At 40.4% G+C, this 11,446-nt stretch overlaps 1 long non-coding RNA gene across 1 annotated transcript; it reads left to right on the top strand.

Moving 5' to 3' along the window:
• The first annotated feature begins 251 nt into the window (after positions 1-251).
• LOC116156502 (uncharacterized) lies at positions 252-8,579 on the top strand. Its single transcript, XR_004140338.2, has 3 exons — positions 252-599; positions 4,527-4,603; positions 7,956-8,579. It is a non-coding gene; the product is annotated as an uncharacterized LOC116156502 (long non-coding RNA).
• The last annotated feature ends 2,867 nt before the right edge of the window (positions 8,580-11,446 follow it).

Genomic DNA, 11,446 nt, shown 5'->3' with positions numbered 1-11,446 from the left:
GTGGTAGGCAGTGCTGTATTTCCACAGAGCAGTCTTGCCCCTCTGAGGGCTGTCTTTGGTGGGTGACTATGGAGCAGAGTTTGTCCAGATCTTAGCAGGGATGCTTCACATTGCTGAAGTTTCCGCTCTTCTGGGAGAAGCCTCCTGTGACTGGATTTACCTAAAGACACTGTACCTTACTCCCGGTTACTCTGTGACATCACCGTTTGATTGTCCTCTCTGTCTCCGCTTCCACCAGACTGTGAAATCTGTGACAGCAGGGACTGTACCTGTGGGTCACGGCTAAACCACCTGTGCCTGGAAGTTGGCAGGTGCACTATGACTGTCCGCTGAACGAATGGATGATCCTGGGTTATGATTTATACCTCATTAAATCTTCAAAATTGGAGGCGTAATTTTTGTAAACAGTAAATTTACTATGAAGGAGGTTCAGACAATGGAGCAGAGGGGCAGAGACCTGGGTTAATGTTCCCCAGGTCCCATGGCTAGAACTGACGGGGCTGGAATCACAGTCCACATCGTCTCTAATCTGTCTGCAGCCTGTCCTTCTCAGTTCCTCCAAGTTGCCTGCTGATCTGATGAGAACCCTGTGATGTAAGGTATGTGAAATGTCTTGGAAAATACGAAGGAAATATTAAAAATATAAAGTCGTCTTCACTATTTTTTGAGTATTCAATATTTTTATTGGTGAAAATAGTTTATTTAAATAAACTATTTTCAGCCTCCAAGTAGAAATACAGATGCTATCAAGGGCTCATTAGGAAGAACTATATTGAGAGAATGCCTTTCCACAGCAATGCAGTTTAGAGAGAGGAATAAAATAGTGAAGAGTGAAATTTAGTATATTTGTTTCCTTTACCATCATTTAAAAAGTTCAGATTTTATATTTTGAAATCCTCACAAACTTACAGAAAAACTGCAAGGAAAATACTGAACCTTTTGAGAAGACATTTCCAAACTAATGTCCCATCATGCCCAAATATGTTAGTGGGTAGTTCTTAAAAATATCACCACAAGACCACTATCAAAATGAGGAAATTGATATTCATATATTATTTCCATATAATTCTCTTATCCCATTCCAGTTTCTAATGTCCCTCAGAGAAAAATGATTTGATAATTGATATTTTTCTTTTTGCACTCACCAAAAAAGCCTAGAAAAGCAATCTTTGTCAAAATAAATTACAAATAATTGCTGTTTTTTTGTGGCAAAATATTTTTGACCTAATTGCAACTTTATACTTTGAAATACATGTAAAGGAATAATATTCTGGTGATTTTAATTTTCTTTACTTTATCCTTTAATGCATGTTTATTATTTTGAAGGAACTGGAAGAGCACACACTCACTAGGAGCTTGTCCCGTTGGAACTCATGGGAGGGGTTCTTTAGATTATCCTTAAACCGTTGAGTTTCTATCTTCTCCTCAGAACCCTCCCCCAGTCTGATCTGGGCCCCTCCCCTTACTTCTTCATGTGCCCTCTTTCCCCACTTGTCATGTGCTCAGTCAGCAGGTTTTAAAGCCAACAGAGTATTTTCTTGAACTGTGAGGCAACCTGAGAAGGGTCATGTTATCCAGGTGGGTAATTTGCAGGAATGCAGATCTGTTACTTATTACAGAGCAGGAGAGCTTAACACTCTTCCTTCCATTCACTCCACACAAGTACACAGAAAGCAACCGGGAAAAAGTATTGTGTTTTTCTGATTGTAGAAATAATGTGTAGTAGTTGGAATTTATTGAGGGAGTTTGAAAAATGAAAACAAGATGATAGAGAGGTAAAATTATTCACTAGACGTAACTTTAAAGAACAGAAATATATAAACTATAAACTGTTTTTTTCACTTAGCAATGTCATTAACTATTTCCTGTATTATTAATCTTTTATGCAACAAAATTTCCCAAACTTCATTCTAGTAAAACTAGGGCACTGAGCTAGATATTGAAATGGAGCCCTGTGGTTAAGCTTGATCAAAACTGTGCTCTACCTCCTTAGATAAAACAAGTTGTTTAATCAGGTTAAACTTGGTGTTTCCCAAACTGTTTGATCTTAGGGCTTTTTTTAAATTAAAAATCTATTAGCGCTTTGATAAATACTCTCCTTTCTACAACATGTGCTTCACTGCTGCAGAGCATTTTATCACATGAATTAATTCAAATCTAAATGGCAGAAAATTCAATCACAGTAGTTTCACCAGATGGAGGTCTGGTTTTCTCACATAAGACGATGTGAGGATCTGGGGCAGCTGCTCAGTGATGTCAAAGTGGTTCCTTCTGTCTCTCTATTCCTCTATTCTTAAATTCCATCTTCTCTACTGTAGAACGGCTGCTGCACCTCCAGGGATTGTCCACCTAGTCTAGGCAAGAAGAGAAAAGAGGAGGTCAGCAAAAAAGGAGGAAGGGCTAAAGAGAATGGCGGCCAAATTCATTCCTTAAAAGACAATCAAGAAACAGCAAGGACCTATTGTAGAGCATAGGGAACTATATTCAATATCCTGTAACAACCTATAATAGAAAAAAATCTGAAAAAGTATATATGTGTGTGTGTGTGTGTGTGTGTGTGTGTGATTGTATATATATATATACATATATATGACTGAATCACTATGCTGTACATCAGAAACTAACACAACATTGTAAATCAACCATACTCCAATTAAAAAAAATACTTCCTAGAAGTCTCATGGGTAACTTCCATTTACGCCTCATTGGCCAGTTCTGGGTCACTCAATCACCTCAAGCTGCAAGCATGTCTGGGAAGGTGGGTATTTTGCTTTTCAGCCTTAGTAATAGAGGAGGTCCAGGGGAAGGGCACAGGGAATAGACTTAAGGTAGATAATCCAAAATATTTGACTCTGCCCATCCCCTGGCTCCCCAGCATCCTCTCTGGCCTTTCTTCCCTATCAGCGAACACATTCTCCCTTTCCCAAGGGAGACCACACTCAGTCTCATCCAGTTACCATATCCAGCTCCAAGTTCAGAAACCTGCTGTGGCATGGTGTCCTCTGAATGGAGCTCATGCTCTAGTGACCCATAAACCAAAATTATCTGTCTTCAACATGCACAGTATACGGTGATGGAAACAGTGAGCAAAGAGCTGTGTCTGGCTCACAGGCAACACCAAATCATGCTGGTGCAGAATTGCAAAGACTGTCTGTCTTGAAAGGGACTCTACTTCTTGGTTAACCAAACTGGCAGCCCCTCTCTGTGCCCCTGGGGAGGATTCTCATTATTCGTCCTCCTCCATGAACACAGGAAAGATGCCCCACTTGGTGACTGCACATCGTTTTTAGCCCCTCCCAATGGTACAAGTTTAGGGACCCTGGTTTTGCTTTATGTGTTAAGTACTCACAAGGCTTGTCCACCAGGCCTGGGGTCCCCTGCCACCATAGTTTCTTAAACATTTAGTAGGCTTCTTGTCTATTTTCTCTGGGTTGATTCTATGTATGAAAAATCACAGCCAAAGAGCTTGCTCTTAGTGGTAGACATCTGTGATCTGCCCATCCTCCTCTCCTATGGATAATACAGCTTTTGCTTTAAGACAGTGGGGAAAACAGTCTCCACTGGTGTGCCTGAGAGCATCCATGTGCCCCTGCAGATCCACGATCTGTCTTCTTACTCAATGAGTGTATATTTCCCTTGCTCGAGCTCACATCGCTTCCCTTTACCCCTTGTCTATCCCACACGTTGGACACGCCTTAGCTAAAATATCCCCTTACTGTTTCTACACATTTTATTCTCTACCTTCATGTACATGCACATGTCCAGTCTTAATAATAATAACAATAATGATAATAATAATAATAATAGCAAATGCAACCAGTTTATTAAGTGGGCTGAAGTCAGCAGGCTCACAAACAAAAAAGGGTTTAGTTTGTTCCCACGTCTCCCTTTAAACATTTTGTTTCTGATCTCCCTTCTGTACTTTGGATGTAATTTTTGACAGCTCTCACATATTTTCTGTTGACTTCAGTTCTTAGAAAAATAGCCATTTTTGGTGACTCTGACTGTCAGACCTTAAAAAATGTAGAAAAATCAAAATTTCAATCTCATATCCAATTAAAAACTTGCCTCCCTCCCCAGTAATGGAATAGTGACCTTTGGTTTGGGGATTTCTGTGAGGAGAAAGGGGCATGGTCTCTTTTTGTTCACTCTTTAATCCTTGTAAACCCTCCTGCCCTGTCTTCTCCAGGGTTAGGACAGAGGGAAGAATTGAAAAAAAAGGTGCAGAGTCATACCCTCCTGAAGCTGTAGTGATGGGATTGCCAGTGTTTTCCATCACTCCTTGATGCAGACAGAGTATATCTAGGTGACTATTGAAACCCTTCAGATTTACCCCCTGACCACCTGGTAAACCACCTCCATTCCAGTGCTGGCACTTCTGAATAGGGCCCATGTACAGCAGCTCATGCTTGGATATGTTTTGGCTATAATTGACCCATGGGAAATTCATGCATCCTGTATCACTGAGTGGTGGGACTGGACTTTGCCTAATTGCTGACCCTTCTCTTTTTGCTCCCCTCTCCTAGAATACACCAGCATTTCAACATGCTCCATGTGGAAACCAGCATCAACCTCTATGTTCTTGTAATCCATACATTCAAAGGTATCTATGTCATTCCCCCCCATTAATTCTCTCGGCATGCTCTCCTTCTTTCTCATGGAAGCACCTGGACTTGCACTTCCATGGTTTAGTGAACAGGGGTGAGATATCCGTCTCCTCTTCCATCTCTAATAGCTGTTCTGGAGGTTTTTCCTTACTTGGCTTAGGTGAAGCGAAGAGGGCCCCCACTTGACCTCCCCACTTTACCTCCATGCGTTCCATTCTCAACAGCCCTCCTTTTGAAGGCCAAGTGTGCTTTAACAGAGCCTAGATGGAGTGATGGTCTCAGCACTGGGTTTGCTCTCTTTGAATAAACTGCTTGGAAGTTGTAAAGAGCAGATGTCTTCAGAGAGTGTAGGGACATATCACTTGGGTTCCTAGCTATGAGGATTTAGCCAGAAAAAGCCAAAACACCTGGGGAAGTACCCTTGAACACCCAACTAATTAATATTTATTGAGTGCTTATAATAAGCCAGCATTGCACTAAGATATTACATTGATTTTTAAAATTTATTTCTCACAACCCTATGAAGTAGGTATTATTACTATTCCATTGTTCAGATGAGAAAATTGAGGCTCAGGTGAAGTTCTTACCCAAAGCCACATGGCTAACAAGTGTCTGAGCTGAAATTCAAAGCTCAGCAGTCTGACCCCCGAGCCAAGATTATTAGCCACAATGCTATCTTGCCTCCTTATCTATTTAAGCCCTCTGCATCCATTGGGATTTCTCTGTTAGATCAAATGATGGTTCTCTTACTCTAATCTCTTTAAGAAAACCTGGTGAAAGCATTCTTTTAGTTGGGGGTTGGCAAACTACGCAGATTATTTTGGTAAAGAAAGTTTAATTGGAACACAGCCACATCCATCTGTTTATGGCTACTTTCACACCATAGCCTCAGGGCTGAGTAGTGAGCAGAGGCAATGTGGCCCATGAAACCAAAAATATTGCCTGTTTGGCTCTTTACAGGAGAAGTCTGCTGACTTCCCCCACTCCCACCGCTCTAAAATAGTCAGGAAGTTGACTCTAAATCTGTAAGTTACACCATCAGCTGCATCACTTCAGATCCTGGGTCTGTCTCCTTCCTGTAAAATGGAGGATAGTGACATCTCCCTTTCAGAACTGGTATGAGAATTACAGTTGACCTCAGAGCAACATGGAAGTTAGGGATGCTGCTGAAGATCCGTGTGTAACTTTACAGTCAGCTCTCCACACCCGCGGTTCTGTATCTGGGGATTCAACCAACTGTGGATCATGTCACACAGTGGTATTCATTATTGAAAAAAATCTTTGTCTACGTGGACCCATGCAATTCAAATCCTTGTTGGGCAAGAGTCATTTGTAGTGTGTTATTATCCAACACACTTAGCACAGTTTCTGCTGGAAATAAGTTCTCAGTAATTGGCAGCTATTTTTGTTATTGTTCTCTTTTTTTATCAAAGTACAGTCAGTTTACAATGTTGCATCAATTTCCGGTGTACAGCATGATGTTTCAATTATATATATATATATATACACATTTATTTGTTTTCACATTCTTTTTTATTATAGGTTACTACAAAATATTAAATATAGTTTCCTGTGCTATACAGAAGAAACTTATTGTTTATCTATTTTATATATAGTAGCTAGTATCTGCAAACCTCGAACTCCCTATTTATCCTTTGTTATCATCACCAATAAGATACAGATCAAGGACCCCACTTCATGAGATTTTATCAGGCCTAGCTTTGCTGGGAGCAACTTACCTGCCTTTGGACATAGATTTCCCTCAAAGTCTCCTTACCACATAGCCTGATAGATAGCTCCCACCTCTCACCACCATTTGAAGCTCAGCTTTTGCCCTGAAATACAGGATTTTGAAAAATGCTTTTAGAATTGGCTGAATAGATCATGATGTCCTTTCTACTTCATATTTCACAGAAGAGGGCTGGGCCTCTCTTCTATAAGTGCTTCTCCCTATTCAACCAAAGACTGGAGCACACATCAGTTGTCACTCAGTTTACTCACACCCCTGAGCAGGAACTGTCATATCTCAGCTAGCAATACATCCCAGCTCCTTCAACTTAAGGGAGCTACGTTCTCAGTGAAATCTGAAATTATATGTCTTGGCTAGAATGGTTGTGGTAGACACATGTGGAGGGAAAGGGTGACTTCTAAGTAGATAAAGGGAGAGGGAATCTGGAACTCAAAATGCATTTGCTAGCTAAGTACAACAGAAGTTCAGCATGCTCATTTAGAAGCTGTAGGCTCTGAAATATTTGGAGAGAAAATTACGTTATTTTGCGGAGTATATTCTATCATTTTCTGGTTATGAAAGCTGATCCCTCTTGGTTCTTCATAAGGAAAACATCACAGATTGAAGAGTTGGGGGCTGTTGTGTACAAGGAAGAAAGTCAATGTCAGAGCAATGTGGAGACAGGGAAGCTGGTGAAGCTTAGGCTCATTTGGATGGCACTTTCCAAGGTCCTGTATCTAGTTTTGTATCCATAACTTTGTAATACTCATCCTAAAAAGGGTCCTGGAAATAGTGTAGGCTTCAGTCTCCCTGCAGCTTCGTTCTTTCCTAGGAAACCTTGAGGCATCGGGGAGGTGGAGAAATTGTTGTTCCTAGTGGCAGGAACCCAGAAGAAACTTTTAAGAACCAGTAGGGCTAGTTTAGATTTTAGGCTGACTGCAGAGCTACACTGAGATGATTTCTTCTGTACTCACACTTTTGGTGGCATGGTAGGAACTTCAAGAAGCAGGGAAACATCTGCTGGCCAGTAAACAGGTGAGGGAGAGGGTCATGTGAAATGAGATAAGATGCAGAAGGGTTAAAGAACTGAGCAGCAGACAGGCACTAAAGGTGGCTGGGAAAATGTTAAGATCCTAGAGAAGATCACATTAAGTGAAGTGAGTCAGACAGAGAAAGACAAATGTCATATGATATCAATTATATGTGGAGTCTAAAAAAATGATACAACTGAGCTTATTTACAAAACCGAAAGAGATCCACAAACATAAAAAACAAACATGGTTACCAAAGGGGAAGGGTAGAAGGGATAAATTAGGAATTTGGGGTTAGCAGATACAAGCAACTATATATAAAATAAATAAACAACAATGACCTACTGTATAGCACAGGGAACTATATTCAATATCTTACAATAACCTATAGTGAAAAAGAATATGTATATAGGTATAACTGAGTCACTATGCTGTACACCAGAAACTAACACAACATTGTAGATCAACTATACTTCAAAAAAAGAAAGAAGGAAAGTTAAGGTCCCCTCTCCCTTGAATCTTTGGAGATTTCGGATTTTCCACTGTATGTGAAATAGATATTCTGCTTCCTTTATTTATGTCTTAAAGGAGAAGATGACTCTTGAAGGTGGAGTACTTTGCAGCCATCTGCACCCCTGACACTTGGGATACGTCTTTAAGACAAACACAGGGAGTACTGATTGCGGGCCACACTTGGGTTAATCAGAGGAGTCGTCCTGGGATAAAGAGTATGGTTCAAGCCATGGTAAATTGAGGACACTGTTGGTGTTACTTTCTTAGGGGAGGTAACTAGCCCTTGTCGATGGGAATTAACAGAAGGCAAACTGGGAATGAAAGATGAAGACAATTCAGGAAAGAAATAAAGAGCCTGTGAAGCTTTCTGTAAAAGAAACCAATGTTTAAAAGGAAGTTTCAGTTAGTTGACAACCTTTTCAGAGTCCATGCCCTACAGAATCAATTATACTTTCTGCTCTCCGATTACACTGGATAAAAATGCCTTTTACTGCACATTGTTTATGTGTTAAGTTCTCTGTTCTAGGGCAGGAGAGAAGACTATGGATAGTTACTGAAAGAGTGTATTGCGTGTGGTGAACATTTAATACTGAAAGACATGGAAAGGACGGACAACTAGAGGTCTGTCCACCCTGGGTCTTTGGAGCTCCTTAATCCTCCGTGTCTAGTGAAGTTTCTCATGTTTCTCACTATGTGTAAATAAACACCTTAAAAAGTCATCATTCCACTCAGTAAGGTAAGAGCTTTGGATGTAATATGCTTCTGAAATTGCCCACAAATTTTCTTCTATTTTTGATAAAGAGGTGCTATAAAGATTCCTTTTAAAATACTCATCTGTCATAAGCATTTGCAGGCTTCCACTTCAAAAGGCATTTTAAAAATTGTTGATGAAATCTCTTCTCTGTAAAAAGTCTTTGTCTGGCCTAATTTTCAAGCCTCTGTCCCATCCTCTCAGCTTCCTGGAGCTCTGCCCTGTCTGGTCAGACATTTCCCTGGAATGGTTGCAGGTTTGCTGGCATTCCTCTGAGGACAGAGATGGATGAGGTGTGTGGGTTTGTTAATGTTCACTTGGTATTTTTAGTCCATGGTTAGCAGAAGTAGAGGCCACAGCAGAGTGGCTTTTGTTTGAATGTGAAATCTCACATCTCTCCCTGGAAGGTCGCTTTTTTTAGGAGCATCTGTTTTAACTGGCTGCCCTGCCGACAGGTCTGCTGTCGGAATCCTAGGGCTCACGTTGCCAGAAGCCTCCCTACTCCCTAAAAGGTTTGGTGTGTAGTCTGTCATAAGAATAGGCCTTAAAGCCTGCAATGATAAATTATTTAGTTAAATGTGTTTCTAAAAGGTGTGGATTTTTGTCCATCTTAGGAAGTATCTGCTAGAGAATGTCTTAGCTGTGGCTGTTCCCTGGTAGGCTCAGTCTAGTGCAGAATGAACACTAGGTTCCAGCTTCCAAGTCCATCCTCATCCTCATCCAAATAACACTTGGCAGCAAAACTGGTTTAAAGTTTCCTTACTTATTTTATTTTAAGATGAATGTATTTAGGTTGGATGCATCTCTACTCTGTATCTAAATGAAGGAAAAGGTGTATGTGTGCATGTGAGTGTGTATGTGTGTATGTGAGTGTGTACGTGTTCACACACACACACAATGCAGCACATATGTGTGTGTGCATCTTCAGCTCCACACCAAACACTTGTGCTGGACTTTCATTCCCATATCCCCACTGTTCATTTAGGTACCGAGGGTTCCACCCTTTGTTTTGCTTCATGTGTCATGTGCTGTTGAAAAAAGGGTGATGGCGTCCTCACAAGACAGTTTGGATGGGCCTCAGCAAAGTCTTGGGGTGTGGTTGGGTGTTCCACTGGATGGGTCACATGCATTATGTAGCGAACTGACCAGAGGAGGGGCATACCGCAGGGCAAGGAGACAACAGCTAATGTAATTCTTTTCCTCTGAAGGACCAAAGATCCCTACATAGTTAGTCTCCACTGGCTTCATTGGCTAGAGCCGCCAGGAGAGCCAGGCTCCTGGGGCTGTCTCTGCTTTTCTCCAAGTGATCCTCCTTCACTTTCCCAACAACCCAGGCAAGTTACCAGGGCTCCAAGGTCAGGGATCTAGAGAGGGAGAAGAAGTTTGGTTCTTTCCCTATTCTTTTTCCCATTCAATTATTATGATGCAATCTCCAAGGTTCCTAAAGAACTTCCTTTTTGATTACCAAAAGATTATTGTAGAATTAAACCACACACACCCTCCCCTTGATAACACAGACTCTTTCTTCCTCTTTATTTTTGCTTCAATAATATTACTTCTCTTTTAGGCATTGGGAATGCCTCCAAGAGAGTAATGGAAAGGCCACGTTCAAGGAAATGAGAAAGGAAAAGCACAAGAATTAGTATATTGTACTAGGACTAAGTACATTTAAATATGTGTGCAGTGTTGATCTTGAAATCCAGGGATTATTTCATAAACTGAGCTTCAAAAGAAATTAACTTAAAAAATTGTTGATTTCTGGCAATATGGCAGATTACATACTCTGAACACTCTCTTGCTGAAAACAACACATGATGAATATAAAAAAAGAATCTTTTAAAGTATATCACTGAGCTAGCAAGCAAGTGAGAAATGTAAAATCTGAGGCTTGGATTGAATATGTATCCCTTAAAGAGGTTTCATGTTCACTTCATCTGACTGCTAGTACATAAGCTTCACAGGGGCAGAACTTCTGTCTGTTTTATTCTCTGCCCAATCCTTTCTATCTATTTCAGATAATAGGTGATACTAGACACATAACAGGCAATCAAAATTACTTATGGGACCAATGAATAAAGAAATCCCCAGAAGAGCAAGGCTTTTCACCTGTTATAGACAAGCCAGTTGGAATGAAAGTTTATAGGCAAACAAGGAGAAGGCTAGAATGATTCATGTAGCAATGAATTATAGTTGGAGATATCAATATTAACTATAGTTTACATTAATACAGATGGATAACTATGTAAATATTTATTGATAAGCTCATATATCACCTTGCTCCATAAATTGAGAGGGACTTGAAGCAATAATACCACACTGGCAACCAGCATTGTCAACACCTGGATGTTGATTTTAAATATCATTCTCCAGTAAAAGGATCCAGGAATTCATGGAGAAATGGCTGATTCTAGGACTGGGGCAAGAAAATACATAAGATGAGCCTGTTACATCTTATAGGGTCAGAAAGTAAGAAAGTGCAGCAACAACAAAACTTCACAATCATGGGGTCAAGCGGAAAGAGGATCATACTGAAAGAGCCCCCAGTGATCAAATCTGGAGTAATTCGATCAAGAAAATAAAGTAGCATTGTATTATAACTCAAAGTATGGAATATATATCCATTAGTCTAAACTGATATAAGTAAACAACTGAATACACACACACATACATACATACATGGGAGAAATGAGACAAAAATCCCATGGAGAAGAATTTCAAATAAAGCATGTAGATACTCTTCCCTCAGGGAAGTGAAGCATACTCCTCACGTATGGGCTGCTATGGTGACTTCCTTTCAAAGAGCACAGTATGTCCA

The sequence above is a fragment of the Camelus dromedarius genome, chromosome 1, assembly GCF_036321535.1.
Source record: "Camelus dromedarius isolate mCamDro1 chromosome 1, mCamDro1.pat, whole genome shotgun sequence".
Taxonomy (NCBI): domain Eukaryota; kingdom Metazoa; phylum Chordata; class Mammalia; order Artiodactyla; family Camelidae; genus Camelus; species Camelus dromedarius.
Note: the sequence above shows the minus strand (reverse complement) of the source record. Positions and strands in the feature narration are given on the sequence as shown.